The sequence below is a fragment of the Emydura macquarii genome, unplaced genomic scaffold, assembly GCF_026122565.2.
Source record: "Emydura macquarii macquarii isolate MOO-44397 ecotype Brisbane River unplaced genomic scaffold, CSIRO-AGI_Emac_v2 contig_1477, whole genome shotgun sequence".
Taxonomy (NCBI): domain Eukaryota; kingdom Metazoa; phylum Chordata; order Testudines; family Chelidae; genus Emydura; species Emydura macquarii.
This window is the reverse complement of record NW_027131614.1, coordinates 15,833,611-15,849,416: the sequence shown is the minus strand read 5'-3', so window position 1 is coordinate 15,849,416 and position 15,806 is coordinate 15,833,611. Positions and strand designations below refer to the sequence as shown.

Sequence of the window (15,806 nt, the reverse complement as noted above, 5' to 3'; positions counted from 1 at the left end):
AAACAGGGAGAAACTGGTTGAGAATTTGAAAGTGGAAGGCAGCTTGGGCAAAAGCGATCACAAAATGATGAGTTCATGTTTCTAAGGAATGGTAGGAGGGAGAACAGCAAAATAAAGACAATGGATTTCAAGAAGGCAGACTTTAGGAAACTCAGGGAGTTGGTAGGTAAGATCCTATGGGAAGCAAGTCTAAGAGAAAAAACAATTGAAGACAGTTGGCAGTTTTTCAAAGAGACTTTATTAAGGGCACAAGAGCAAACTACCCCATTGCGTAAGAAAGCAGGAAGTATGGCAAGAGACCATGCTGGCTTAACCAGGAGATCTTAAGTGATCTAAAAGTAAAAAAAGAGTCTTACAAAAAGTGAAAACTAGGTCAAATTACAGAGGATGAACCTAAAGAAATAACAGAAGTATGCAGGGACAAAATTAGAAAGGCCAAGGCACAAAACGAGATTAAACTAGCTAGAGACATAAAGAGTAACAAGAAAACATTCTACAAATACATTAGAAGCAAGAGGAAGACCAAGGACAGGGTAGGCCCATTACTCAATGAGGGGGGGAAACAATAACAGAAATGCGGAAATGGCAGTGGTGCTAAATCACTTCTTGGTGAAAACTGAAACAAAGTTGGTGGCAATTGGATGTCTAACATAGTGAATGCCAGGGAAAATGAGGCAGGATCAGAACCTAAAATAGGGAAAGAACAAGTTAAAAATTACTTAGATAAGTTAGATGTCTTCAAGTCACCAAGGTCTGATGAAATGCATCCTAGAATACTCAAGGAGCTGACTGAGGAGATATCTGAGTGGTTATCTTTGAAAAGTCTTGGAAGACAGGAGAGATTCCAGAAGACTGGAAAAGGGCAAATATAGGGCCCATCTACAAAAAGGGAAATAAGGACAACCTGGGGAATTATAGACCAGTCAGCTTAACTTCTGTACCCAGAAGGTTAATGGAGCAAATAATTAAGCAATCCATTTGCAAACATCTAGACGATAATAAGGTAATAAGTAACAGTCAACATAGATTTGTCAAGAACAAATCACGTCAAACCAACCTGATATCTTTCTTTGACAGGGTAACAAGGCTTGTGGATAGGGGGAAGGCGGTAGATGTGGTATATCTTGATTTTAGTAAGGCTTTTGATACTGTCCCGCATGACCTTCTCTTAAACAAACTAGGGAAATACAACCTAGATGGAGCTGCCATAAAGTGGGTGCAAAACTGGTCAGAAAACCATTCCCAGAGAGTAGTTATGAATGGTTCACAGTCATGCTGGAAGGGCATGACGAGTGGGGTTCCGCAGGGATCAGTTCTAGGTCCGGTTCTGTTCAATATTTTCATCGGTGATTTAGATAATGGCATAGAGAGTACACTTATAAGGTTTGCGGACGATACCAAGCTGGGAGGGTTGGCAAGTGCTTTGGAGGATACGATTATAATTCAGAATGATCTGGACAAACTGGAGAATTGGTCTGAAATAAATAGGATGAAATTCAATAAGGAAAATGCAAAGTACTCCACTTAGGAAGGAACAATCAGTTGCACGCGTACAAAATGGGAAATGACTGCTTAGGAAGGGGTACTGTGGAAAGGGATCGGGAGTTCATAGTGGACCACAAGCTAAATATGAGTCAACAATGTCAGGCTGTTGCAAAAAAAGCAAACATGATTCTGGGATGTATTAGCAAGAGTGTTGTAAGTAAGACACGAGTAGTAATTCTTCCGCTCTACTCCACGCTGATTAGGCCTCAACTGGAGTATTGTGTCCAGTTCTGGGTGCCACATTTCAGGAAAGATGTGGACAAATTGGAAAAAGTCTAGGTCTAGAAAACATGACCTATGAGGCAAGACTGAAAGAACTGGGTTTGTTTAGTCTGGAGAAGAGAAGACAGAGAGGGGACCTAACAGCTTTCAAGTACATAAAAGGTTGTTACAAGGAGGAGGGAGAAAAATTGTTCTTGTTAACCTCTGAGGACAGGACAAGAAGCAATGGGCTTAAATTGCAGCAAGGGAAGTTTAGGTTGGACATTAGGAAAAACTTCCTAACTGTCAGGGTGCTTAATCACTAGAATAAATTGCCTAAGGAGATTGTGGAATCTCCATCATTGGAGATTTTTAAGAGCAGGTTAGACCATCACCTGTCAGGGATGGTCTAGATATTGCTTAGTCCTGCCATAAGTGCAGGGGATGGACTAGATGACCTCTCAAGGTCCTTTTCAGCTCTATGATAATATGATGATTACCATGGTTTCCATTGTGGTACCATATAATTTTTCTCTTTTAAGAACACATCACATTCTGTCAAGCTCATATTGCATCTGGGTCTCTCAGAGAGCTTTAAGGATAATAAACAGCGAAGTCAGAGTGAGTTTATTGTAAAACTTTTGTTTTTGCTACAGCTCTAGCTGAGTTCCCCATTGTGAACACTCACCAGGCTGCTGTGCTGTACTCAAAGCTTTGGATCCCACAGGCTTTTTTGCTTGCTGAGTCTGAGCAGCATTCAGATGCTGGCTTTATTGTCTGATTTTTCAAGGCACACTCTTGGGGAATAAACTCCAGGTCTGGTACCCTTCTCAGAATGTGGGGCCCACAGCCCAGCTTCTATAGGCCCCAAGATCAGTGCTGACACCAAAACTCCCCAGCAGCTTCTGAATGTCCCCGTCAGCTCTCCACTCTCATGGGTACCCTGGATTACTGTTCCATCCTTTGGGAAAATTGGGACAATTACAGCAGATAGCACACGTAATGACACAGAGGCTTTCCAAAGGCATTTATGCCCCCTGCCACACCCTCACCCCACCCTTTACTCATAGATAAAGCACCAGAGATATACAAAAATCTATGGAAAGATAAGAAATATGTGCGCACAAGACCCTGACTCAGTTTCCTCACCACTCTAGAGATCCCTTTGGGCCTCAGTCAGTGCCTTCCAGGGCATCCAGAATTCTTTTTTACCTCCTTTTCTCCTGCCAAGTCTTGTCTTCTGGCTCTGGTCTGCTGCCCCTTGCTGGAGAAAATTTTTTTTTCAACAGCAGATTTGGACACCTTGATTCATCTTGTTCTTCTCCTGGATTTTTCCATTCTCCAGACTTCTGTGGGCTGCTATCTCTGACCTTCTAGCTTCACAAGAGCAGATAAGAGCCAATAGCCCTTGGCTGGTATTCTCCATTGTCCTGTTGGGGCGAGGGTTATATAATTGTTGATGGTCCTATCTGTCCCATTCAGGAAAATCCAACTGTCCCATTCAGGTAGAATCATTCAGGTGCCAGCCCACCACCCCTTGAAACAACAGGGATGATGCCAGGATACAGTGTAAGATATCAGTAAGGGTATACACATTCAGAGAAGTCATAAAATCTAACTAGAATTCATGAGCTCACATATGCAGATTCCCAAACCGTCACCATTATGATACATTCTAGGATAACAAGATTCCTTTGTTGAAAACCAAAGCCTTAGAATAAAAGTGAATTGGTATATGTTGGGCAAATGTGTTTAAATATATGTTATCCAGAAGTTGGTTTTATGTTTCCTTTGAAAGCCAGTGTATCTTTGGTGATTAATTCTATGACAATTTTAAATGAAGTGTATGGAAGTGCTGAATTATCTCTGTATCAGGACAATAAAACTGGACTGGACTGCTTGCAAGTGTGAGTAGATCTTTTCATTTTGATTTGCTAAGGTTATCACAAAGCTCTTGAAATATAGCCTATTTGTGCCTGATCAGCCCTTACTTCATGTATTTTTAATGTGATTCAAACAAAAAATAAATTAGGTGTTTGGAAGGACCAAACTATATTTCAAAATACTCAAGTGAGCATTTCATAGTAGGGATCATGTTATTTTATTGCAGATTAGATTGCCTTGAAATTGTGGCTCTTTTTCAGGATTTGTAGGTTAATGTGGTGAGCGGGTTTGAGTTCACAATTTAATAAAATGAAACAAGATAATTGGATCGAGATAACTAGTCTTGTACTTTGCTACTGAGTCTCTCCATCTGGATGGGACCTGGGTAAGCACAACAACATCTTGCTCTTCTGTGTATTCTAAATAGAAAAAAGAGACCATTTTAAATTTACAACACGTATAGGATTGCACTACCTTGTGACAATGCTGACCAGTATTATCTATTATTTCCTTGTGTGTCCACCCTCCTCCATCTGTTTGCTATGTCCCCCTGTTGTCTATTGTTTCATATTTAGAATGTAAGACCTTTAGGGTGGGGACAGTCTCATTGTTATGTTATATAGGACCTAGCAAAGAGGATCGCTGGTCTCTAAGTCCTACTACATTACAAATAAATAATAATAATAATAACTTCTCATTGTAAGAAGGATCAAAGTGATGGCCTGATAAACCAAACATAGCAGCTATGATTTATGGCTTCTGATTTGAAAGATTATCATTTTAAAAAAATCATGAAATGTAAGCTGAAAAACTGAGGTGCAGATTTCAAATCAGAGGCCAGGCTGATTATTTTACCCAATGCTTTAATGCCCAGAAAATGGAATAGAAGATGGATATAATAAAACCACAAAACAAATATTGCTGTTTCCTTTGATGCCACTGGGGCTACTCCTATAAGGAACTAGGAGATCTCCATATAACTGAAATGCAAACAGGAAAGAAAAACAATATGATATAGACTTTCCCCCTTCAGTATCAGAGAACCAGGCCTGTTTTCTAAGCCTGATACTATCAAGTATCCTTGACAACTGCATTATTTCATGTGGTACTGGATAGTTTCAACATGGGTAAAAGCAACAAGACTTCATGTTGATGTTTCAGAGTCATATTTGAAAACTGGGACAGACCAGATGAAAACAATCATATCAAGTGAAGAAAATAAATTGTTTAGGGCCAAATTTCCCCCCACAAAATCAACTAATTTAATGCAGTTACATGGGTGTCACTGAGGGCAACATTGACCACTGCCTGCCACCAATGCTGTCTCATTATTTCCTTGTACTTTGCTATCTGTCTGTATCCATCTACTGTCACTTGTCTATGCTTATATCTTAAGCTCCTTGGGACTGGAACAGTCTTTGTTCTGTGCTTGTACAGCGCCTAGCACAATGGGGTCTTGGTCCACAACTAGGGCTCCTAGGTGTTATAGTAATACCATATAGTAGTAACAAATAGCAGTAATAATAATTTGGCCCAGGAGAAGCCTTCTGTATTGCCCAGGGCCTAATGTGAATTTGTGGGACATTATCAAGACATTTTTCTTGTTAGCTTTGCTTTATAATGATGTCGGGTTAGTACTGTAAGTAGTTTTAGGATTCACACATTAACTAAAATCTGAGGCTCTGATCCTACAATGAGCTCTGCACAGGTGGAGTCTAACTGAGTTCATTGGGGCTGGGCATGAGCCCAGGGGTTCACCTGCACAGTGCTTGCTGCAAATTTGTGGGCTTAAGAGTTCAGCATCCCACAGTATGCCAAATATTTGCCTCAGTCCGTCCAGTGAACCCCTTGGTCATTAGAGAATATTGCCGATATTATTTTTTTAAAAGATGCTCTATTAAAAGAAAGATTTTCACTTTTTTAACAAATAAAATGCTGATCTACTTTAACAACACTTATTCAAGCAATGTTCTGAATAGCCAAGAAAGCCTTCCCTTTGGCAAACGAAGGCTTATCGGCAGGCACTATGTAATTAACCAGGACAGGAGATAAGATTATCATATGCTTGGGGCAGCGTAGCTCCCAGGAATAATGTCTGCATTATTTTACAAAGAAAAATTGTAAATACAATAAAGAACTACTTGTATTGTTTGAAAACTAAGGTGAATACAGCAAAATTTGATTAATACTTTGACCTCCTTAATATAATGCATATACTGTAGGGAACATGGCCATTGAATCCGCTGTACTGACATATACTGCATCATGAAATATTGGCGCTTATTATTTATTCTGTACCTATTTAAAATTAATGTTAAAAAGTTTAATAATTGGAGTATTATTTATATCAAATTGGAAGATAGATTTCTCTGCCTTCATATATGTGTGAAGCAGGAAAATACCAGCACATCTTTAAAGTCACTTTGGAGAAGACTTTACAGTTCACAGTTGAGCGACATCAAGCATTGTGGAAAGAAACATGAAAAAAATACAACATTAGATAACAAATGGAATGGGATAAGGCTACAGTATTTCCTAGACTTGTAGTTTATGCTTCTGTATTGATTGTATTACCTTAATTTTGCATTCTGCCTCAGTTACAAATTTGTATTATAGAATCCAGTTCAGCAGTTTTGCGGGAGATAATTTTGATTTAAATGATTTTCTTGTGAGTAAGCAAAGTGGTTTAATGATACTCATGTCTGTGTGATATCTTGGGATTGTTACTTGGTTTGTAACTCCTGCAAATAGAACAGAATAAAATTTATTTCATATAGGATCTTTCATACCAGGTATCACAAAATGATTTACAGTGGAAGTGAATTATAAGCAACAGAGAAAAGCAAACTTTTAAGATGAGATTTAAGGAGACAAATTGACTCAGTGCCTCAGAGGAGAGGATTGAATTCCAGATAAATGAGGCAACAAAAGTGAGAGTGACCTTTCCAGTTTGGGAGGGTTGTAAGGATGCCAAGACTGGAGGAGTGGAATGAGCAGAGGATAGGGGAGTAGGTGAATATAAGATTACATAGGTAGGGTGGAGAAAGTCAGTGGGACGTTTTATGAAGTGGGAACATAATTCTGAAAATGAGGAACATATTATTTTTTTATATTGATTTCAGAGATGGACAGGAGATGATTGAGAATGATAGCTTTGTCTTCTCACTTTTTGAAGCAAGACATTAGTTTAGCTGAGGCATTCTTGGCCTCTTGAAATTGTGTGTAGGGATTTAGGAAGAGAATAAAAGAAGAAATTACATTGGTAAAGATGGAAGATTAAGGGCTAATCCTATAAATACTTCCACAGTTTGCTACTTTACCATACTCAGTGGTGTTTCTCATCTTTGTCAAGTCACTATAAATAGTTTCCCTTTAAATCTGAGTGAAGTAAAAGATATAATACATGTTTGCTTTTTGGCCACATGCCACAAAATACCACTGCTTTTACTTCATATCTTTTGGGGAAAATAGTATCCTTTTAGTGAGAGCAAACATGATTTGAAGAATAATTCAGCACGGGATTCACATAGCCATTGCCATGATGCTTGTGAGAAACATTTTCTATGATAATTCATTGTAGAACAATCTTTGAGATAATCTTTTGTCATCCTGATCTTCCCCCAAAAACAAATGTGTTTCAAATTCAGGTAAAACAAGATTTATGGCGTTCGCTTGATCCTGGCAGCCAGAATAAGGTGGATTTATACAACCGTACTCATACTGGAATCTAGTTCTAGATATAGGAGAGCTATTAAAAAAGCATTTGCTATATTTGAAGTGTGCATATCTGGAAACTTCTCCCATAGCTAGATCTGCAAGATTTAGGTACGTTTTCATGTCAACCACACTGCTCATAAGTAAAGTCCACAGGTCCTTGGGAGATTCATCAGTGAATCTGTACATCTGGTGGATGATATAATGTAGCCTTTAATGTGTACTGTATATTTTGCTCCTTCCTTATCCATAAACATTATTTTTCAGTGTATAGTAAGTTTGATTGTGTAGTGTAAGAACTGAGATTTTAACATGTTGCCACCTCATTTTGGAGGGACAGTAGTTTTATCATTAGCAGGGGCTGATTTTGAAATACATGTTTAAAGGTGGGCAATTTTGTGTCTATCCATTTTGAATAGTGTTTGTTTAAAGACATTTATACTGATAAACTATTACCCTGAAAAATTCTCAGTCATAGTCATCTTGAATTATCTGCTGTAAGCAAGTTACAGCTGTCTCAGCACGGTTTTAAGCTTTTAAGGAACCAGTGTGCTGTGCTTCTTTGTGCCCCTATAATACTTTTTCATATCAAACTCCGGCAATGAAGACTCCAGCACATCAGTATGTCCTTCCCCATCTGACAGGTGTCTTGATGAGTGATAAGAAACCTATGTTGATGAATCCCCGTTGTTATGTAATTACACATAATTAATAACTAACTCTTTTATGGAGCAGTTTTCATCAGTAGATCTCAAAATGCTTTACAAAGGAGGTCAGTGTCACTATCCCCATTTTTATAGATGGGAGAAGTGAGGCACAAAAAGGTGAAGTGTCTTGTTCAAGGTCTCCCAGCAGGTCAGTGGCAGATGATGGAACTGCACGTAGGTCTCCTGAGTCCCAGTTCAGTGCTCTTTCCATTAGGACACTCTGCCTCCCCAGTTCTTTTACAAAAGAAAAGAACATGAAATATTCCTAGCGGCTGGAGATTGGACAGTATCTGGGGAGGGTTCTGAGTTACTGCAGATAATTCATTCCCAGGTGTTTAGTTGATGGGTCTTGCCAACATGCTTAGAGTTCAACTGATCATCACATTTGGGGTTGGGAAGGAATTTCCCCCTCTCTCAGATTGGCAGAGACCATAGGGGTTTTTTCACTTTCCTCTGCAGCATGGGGCATGAGTCATTTGCAGGTCTAAACTAGAGTAAATTATGGGTTCTCTGTAACTTGAAGTCTTTAAATTATGATTTGAGGACTTCAATAACTCAGCCAGAGGTTATGGGTTTATTAAAGGAGTGGGTGGGTGAGGTTCTGTGAACTGCCATGTGCAGGAGGTGATAATCACAATGGTCCCTTCTGGCCTAAAAGTCTATGAATTTATGAAAACATACTGCCATTTTCAGATGGCAATCAAACCTACACAGAGAATAAGCTATTTATCAGTAAAGTGTCAGAGTCTGTCTCCCAGTCTTCCCCTTTGTGCCACCCAGCCCCAGATTCATCTTTAGGAGGTTTCTATGTGACTTTGTCTGTTTCAAGAGGATTTCTGATTTGGTTCCTTTATATTCTATAGCATTATTGATCCAGCAAAAATTTAGAATCCTAACTGGTGTTGTGTGACCAAATATTGCAAGTAGAGATACATATCAACTGGATTAGTTTACTATAAAATCAATGATCTGTTAGACCTTGAATAGCAGGATCCATCCATATCTGTACTGGCTGCAAATATGGCCTGTTCTTATTAGAATAAGTAATTAGTGAATTGTAGCTTTGGTGATTTCTCTTTCAGAATTCAGAGCTGCAGGGTGGGTGAACAATCAAGTAAATCGTTTTCTTTACATCACTTTGTTGAAGTCAAATGGTAAATTTTAAAACACAAAATAATAACAAAGTTCTATTTCATATTGAGTTTTACATGACTTCTGTTGAAAAGGAATTTGTAGTTTAGCTCTGCAGTTGTTGAAACTCAATTGGTAGTTAAGCCTTGTTATAATGAAAGTCAGAGTTTCTACTCCGGAAGAGTGTGTGCCCAAGGTCATGGATGTCGACAAATTCATAAGAACTAATATTAATTATCAGCAGCTCAAGGGTAAAATAGTAGAAATTACTGATGGGCATTATAGTCAGAAAAAGCTGTATTTCATAAAAAAATGTGTGTTTTTTACTTACATTTTTGCCTATAAAAATCAAAAAGTGCTGACAGTTACTATACAATGGTGTCTAAAATGCAACAGTTTTCCCCTATTCCATATTCCAAGTATAGGAAAAGCTGGGTTCAGTGGATGAATTTGGCCTACAGTGTGAAAAAGGCAAAAAAACATGTGGTAGTATGGTATGGTAAAAACCTAGCCCTTCGCTATCATGCTCAAATAGCTTTACAAGATGGGGGGAGGGAAAGGCTAATGCAGAGCATGGCATGGTGGAATCCATAGTTTCAGGGGCTGCCTTACTGTATTAAAGATGAAGACAGCTGCAATCTGTTCTGGTTCTGTGTAATTTATGTGTCCCCCAAAGGCTTCTGGCTGGTTGACAATTAGGCCCGCAGTTGTGCAACATTTGGGTGCCCCAAGATCAGTGAAAGTTCTGTTTTGTTCCTATCCTAGGAGAAATGAACAAAAAAAAGGAAATTAGTGTTTGATAGAAAATGACACAAAGGTGTGATGTTTGTCTGTATGCCCAATGCTTTTTTACAGGCAAAAAAGGGGAAGTTTCCCTTCTGTGCTAAATTATACTCTTGCTTAATTCTTTAATTCTATTGTACTCCCTTTCCATTTTTCCTTATTGTTTCCTTATAGAAATGTTCTACACAGAAGAAAGAACTACAGATGCAGGACATGCTAATTATACAGTTTTCTAAGGGCTTTCACTCTCATGTTCTGGTTGTAATTAATTCCAGTTATTCTATAGCTAATCTGTCCAACCATAAAGACTAGGTTGATTTGTCTTCATTATTTGCCATTGCTTATTTGCATTCTTTTGCTGAAAGCAATAGTGTAATGTACAGTGCTACAGTGCAGGGTTGACACTTCTAGGGAGCTCTAACAGGATACTTGGTGACAGTCAACAGATTTAATTCAGACCAATCATTAATGGAATGGAGCAACTCATTGCTGGATACACAGGTCTTGTGGCAAAGCCACAGTTAAGCCCTTTATACTGTGCCTCTTATGGTTCTGATCTCACTTTCTGCTGTACTACTGTCCTGCCTCTGAAAAATAAGGCTTCATTAATGGACTGTGTTCTCTGTATGTCTGTATGTATTTCTCCTCTTCCATGAGCCTTTATACCATGTTCTTTTGTATGAAGAACAAATTTTTAAAGGTAAAGCCACTGTAGTGAATAGTCATTTTTCTTATTCTGAAGGGGGCAGCTGAATAGTTTACCAGTATTTATGTCTACCTTTCTTTCTAATGTTTAATTGAGAATGCAGCCGACATGCAAGGGATCACAGGCAGTGCTCTTGCTGTCAGGGAAGGCTGTAAGGAGGTATTAAATCCCAGACTAGAAACCAGTGTAGCAGAGCAGATTTAAAACCCACCTGAAGTTCTGTTCACTGATGAGCAGCACGAGTTTTGAAGATTATCAGTGTGATAAATGGCAGTACCCCATTGGTAAGAATGTAGTGTAGCACTATTAACTTGCTGACCATGCAGAGTAGCAAAGGAACTCTGTTGGTTGCACTCTTGGCCACGTTTGGTCTACATTTTTGCGCTTAACTTGTCTAGGAACAAGATAACTGAACTCAGCATTTTTTTCAACTGCTTTAGCTATTTTTAAAAGCAAATTAGACTGCGGCTTTGTTTCGTGAAAACAAATTCACTTGGAAATATGTCATTGATGTAACTGAGTTGTGGAAACATCTATGTCTTGGCACCTTCCTACCCTAACCAAAAATTATGATATGCAAAATTATTAATGTGCTTGGGTCTTTCACATGAACTAGCGAAGACACAGAGAACAATGAATTTATCTTTAAAATACAGCAGTAGCGATCTTGTTACGAGTTAGTATCAGTCACAAGCCCATCTTCATTTGTGTTTGCAATTTTTTTTCCATTTGCAAAGTAAATTTTGATGGTTATTCTTTTGAAATTTAACAGGGGACTTATGTAGCAGCACATAATAAAGTAACTATTAATTCAAAGAATCATTTTCTAAATGTTATAATTTCAAAACAATTAACTTAATAATGATTTTTCGTATTGGGTCCATCCTCAGCACATTAACTGCTCATTATGTCCTTGCATTGTGTATTGATCCATCTATTATGCCAGTTCATTCCATTCCTGTGCAGAGAGAAAGCTTATCAATTGCACCCATGAGTCTGAATTTATTGGAACAGTTAAATGACATTTAATGCACTGTAGCTGGGAAACAGTGCCAGTGGACAAATCTATTATTATACTAATGGAGTTTTTGAATTATATCTCACTAAGCTCAGCATTATCTTCTATGGTATTCCCAAACCCAATGACAGGTAGTATAGTTTAATATCTTCTGAATTGTGTACAAGTTCTGATTTGTTTGCTTAATGGACCCACAGTTTCAGACATTGTTTTCCTTTATTTCTAACTGAGTTTAAACATTTTAAAATAATTGTAAGCAAACCAATCATGTAGTGAATGTAGACAAGAATCTGGAGGTGGCATTCGTCTTTCACTAGTTGTCTTTTTCTTTCAGAGGTCTGAAGCAACGTACAGTTGCAACATTTTCTACTCAGAATGAAATTAGTTGGTAAAATAATTCCAGAAAAGTTAAAGCAAGACTGGAAGCTAGATCCTCAGTTGATGTAAATCAGCATGGCTCCATTTACTTCAATGGAAATATGCTGATTTACACCAGCTGAGTATATCTGGCTCCAAAACATTTTACTAGTCCTGAAATATTTACTTGGAGCCTGATATTTTCCAGAAAGACTAGCCACCCACAAGCCCAATGTAACAGGATGGCCTGCCCCTTTATGGGCCAGAGGCCAGGAGCTGGCCAGCCCTGTCCAATTAGGCCTGTTTGCCATACCTGGAATGGGCATGGGGTTTAATTAGTAGAACCAGCTGAGTACAAAGGAGCTAATTCCTCACTGAGGAGCATCAGGAACTGACTGAGGAAAAGACTCAGATAACCAGAGTGAAGTTGGAGTAAGGATTTTGGTAGAGGCTTCCCAAGGTAGGGAATGGCTGCTGGGAGTGAGTATGTTCCAGCAGGGAACCCTGCGTTTTCAGGGAAATGGCACAAGACAAGGAAGGCCTGGGAGAGTCCCAGCAGGGAAGATGAGGAGCACAGAATCCATAGAGATTTGAGAACCTGATTTTGGGATTGATTTTGTTGTTTTAATAAAGCCAGCCCTGAGGAGGTGTGTTGCTGTACCAGAGAAGGGTTTGTTTTGGTAGTTTGAGTGAACTTGAAAAATGGGGAAACTGAGCTGCTGCAGTTACCTCAGGCCATGAGGAAGTGCTTTTGAGGCAGCCAGCCTGTTCATATCCAGTAATAATCCATTGAGGACTCTAATATCAATCCCTTGTTGTAGGAGAAGTTCAAAAAGCCTCCAGTACGCATACAATACTGATAGCGGATAGCATGTTCTGGGTTGATTTTAAACATAGCAGGCCAGACCTACAGCTGGTGTAAATCAGTGGAGCTCTGCTGACTTACACTAGCTGAGAATCTGGGCCAGGGGCCTTATTCTTACGATCTGCCTTTCAAACAATAAAGCCAAAATGTTAAAGAAAATCAGAACTACGCTATAGGTATGGTGGTAGCTGCTCCACTGTTAAGGTTGGCGATAGTTGTTTGTTCTTATAAAGTGGTAGCAACACCCATATAGAGTTTGCCTATATGATCCCCTGTTTTTAATTATTCACAACTTTCACACTTTAACCATTCATGCTGAAATGTGCTATGGTCTGAGGGAATGGAATCCTAGAAGGTGTTGGGGAACAAGGGCAGGTTCACATGGAGGTTTAGAACCAAAAGCCTCCCAAAGTCTCTGCATGTGTGTGAGGGGGATTGTGGGGCCACGGGGTTTTAGTGTATTTTTGGTAGGTGTTTGTTTCTGTGCAAAAGACCAGATACCCAGACGTCTCCTTTCTGCCACAGAGCAGTAAAAAGGAATCATAAAGCTGTCCTAACGTGGGAGCTGCAGATTTCCCTTGCATAGAGGAATCCTCACCTGGTTTAGGGCCAGTGTAGCCCTGGGTGTAGAGAGTGTGTTGGATCAGTTGCAGGCTGTCATAAGTTAAAATAGCTCTGAGGCCAAACTAGCCCCTGATAGCTCTGTGGATCAGGGCAGCAAAAAGATGCTTGGGTTTTCTGTTGAGCCTAGATTGGCTGCACCTGAGGAGCTGGGCCTGAGATTGTTTGTTTTCAATATTAAAGAATAAGAACTGAAATTTGGAAGAAACCCCCTACTTTAGGGTATATTCATATGTGGATATGAATATAAACAACAGCTCTCTTATTTATTTAAATGCATGTTTTGATGTAGCAAAGCTGAGAGTATAAAGTAGCCCTAAATCATAGATCTAACAGGGAATTTTAGAAGGCACACATGAGATGATAAATCTTTCAGAAATGAGAAAAAGCCAGCTAGTCAATGAAATACTAAACTACTTCCAGTTATAGTGTAGGGTGTCACACCACAGTAAAGTGGACAGTTAAAAGGATCTGTGTTTGACCTATGTAGTTGTATGGTAAACAATACACTAAAAGAGATTTAATAAACCTTTGGCTTCATGGCAGTAGCTCACAGCATTATTAAAATTTTATTTGTTCGCTCTTCAAAGGATATAAAATACATGATTATAGGAAAGTTGACCTGAAGGTTATTATTTACATTTATTTTTCTGTTGAGGGGATGATGGGGGAGGTTAAGGGGAAAACTACTCTTGGATTATTTTATGACCTCTGATTTCCCAGAAATGTCATCTTTATTTTCTTTGACTGTATACCAAAGTAAGGGCAAAATGGAGGTACCCTGCCTGACTGCTGATAACTTGTCCAGCAGGCTTCCTACCCATGGGCACTAGCAATTGGTATGCGCTGCTACCTTTGTACTTTATTTGTGACAGTGTGGTCTGTAGAATGGCATCAGTACCTCTGGGATTGACTGCATGCCATAGTCCATTCCCTTTTGCCTGATGATGTGATAACGTTCCTGGAAGCATCATTTCCAGAGTGGGGACAGATGCAGGAAGTGAGGCTGAAAGGAAAGGAAAACCTATTATGGCCATACCTACCTACCTACATGTCTGAGTCCTGGTCTATACTTATGGGGAAATTCAGCGGCAGTAGACGGGAGTTACGCAAGCTACGCAGAGTAGCTTGCATAACTTCTGTCGACTTCCTAAACACTTTTTTGTGCACCGTCTCCACTATGCTGCACTTTTTGAGGGAGTGGGTTAATGGAATCGACTTCTGGATTGACTGAGCGGGTCTTTACTGCTGCTCAATTGATCCGGATAGATCGATCTGATGGGGGCAAATTTGAAGACATACCCTTAGTGCTCTCTGAACTGTTAAATAAAGCAGAACCTACTATTTTTACATCTCTTTGGCATATGTTAATGAGAGAACAGGGAATTCTTTGGTTCTTCAGGGCCAATTTTTAGGTCAGGCATAAGGGAGTTCAAAGCAAATGTTAAATTCCATGTTGCTGATATGCCCAAAGTGTGATACCCACAGAATATGCTTTTTGCTTGTCAGTTTCCAAGAGCAATGCATTTTCATAATTCAGCAGCCATTAAATTCTAACTGACCATGGAATTTATATAATCTTTCAGTGCACTTGCATGTATAGTATGAGTGTATAGGTAAATGGGCCATCTGCTGTGTGTATCATGAGTCATAAAACAGCATGAAGCTACATTTTAAAAAATGAAAAGGTTTAGCTCAGAATGCTCCATGCTTGCTAATTCTTCCAATTTCTTCCCCCGATGTTCTAAAAACTTTTAAAAGTGTATTTGTCAATACAGTTTCACAAAATAAAATTGATATTTTATACCTAGGCATTTGAGTCTCTATCCATTGATGTATTGATTATTCCCACTGACAATCTGGGAAGTACAGGTAATGCGTTTTGCTTTTGCAAACCTTCATATCCAAATTCTTTCATATAATATAAAATGGATTCATGTATAGAAAATCCTGTTCTTGGGTACCATTTTCATGTGAAAGTGCATCCCTGTATATTTTGGTGGCACCAAAGCTTATTAAGAGCATGTTATTAATAGCATTTTAAACTTCAAGGGCTACATTTTCAAACAAGCCTCAATGTGGCTACTAATTTTTGTGCATATCCTTTTTCATTTACAGTGATACATATAAACAAATTCTAGCATTTGAGTGCACAAATTACAGTGTGCGTAGAACTGTGTATGTGAAACTCCAACCCATATTTTTAAAAATTTGCATTCAAGCATCAGTCTTTCTCCTGTGATTTAACAGTATTGCCAACTCCAAGCATTCAAA

At 38.9% G+C, this 15,806-nt stretch overlaps 1 protein-coding gene across 2 annotated transcripts in view; it reads left to right on the top strand.

The window, feature by feature from the left end:
• NKAIN3 (sodium/potassium transporting ATPase interacting 3) overlaps positions 1-15,806 on the top strand; it is a 463,496-nt gene that overhangs the window by 38,359 nt on the left and 409,331 nt on the right. The window contains exon 1 of one of the 2 annotated variants that reach the window (XM_067553703.1): positions 12,432-12,506. The exons of the other annotated variant lie outside the window; for it this stretch is intronic. The gene's annotated coding sequence lies outside the window, so the exon portion shown is untranslated. Of the gene's footprint in view, positions 1-12,431; positions 12,507-15,806 lie in introns of those variants that run through there. 2 annotated transcript variants of the gene reach the window in all.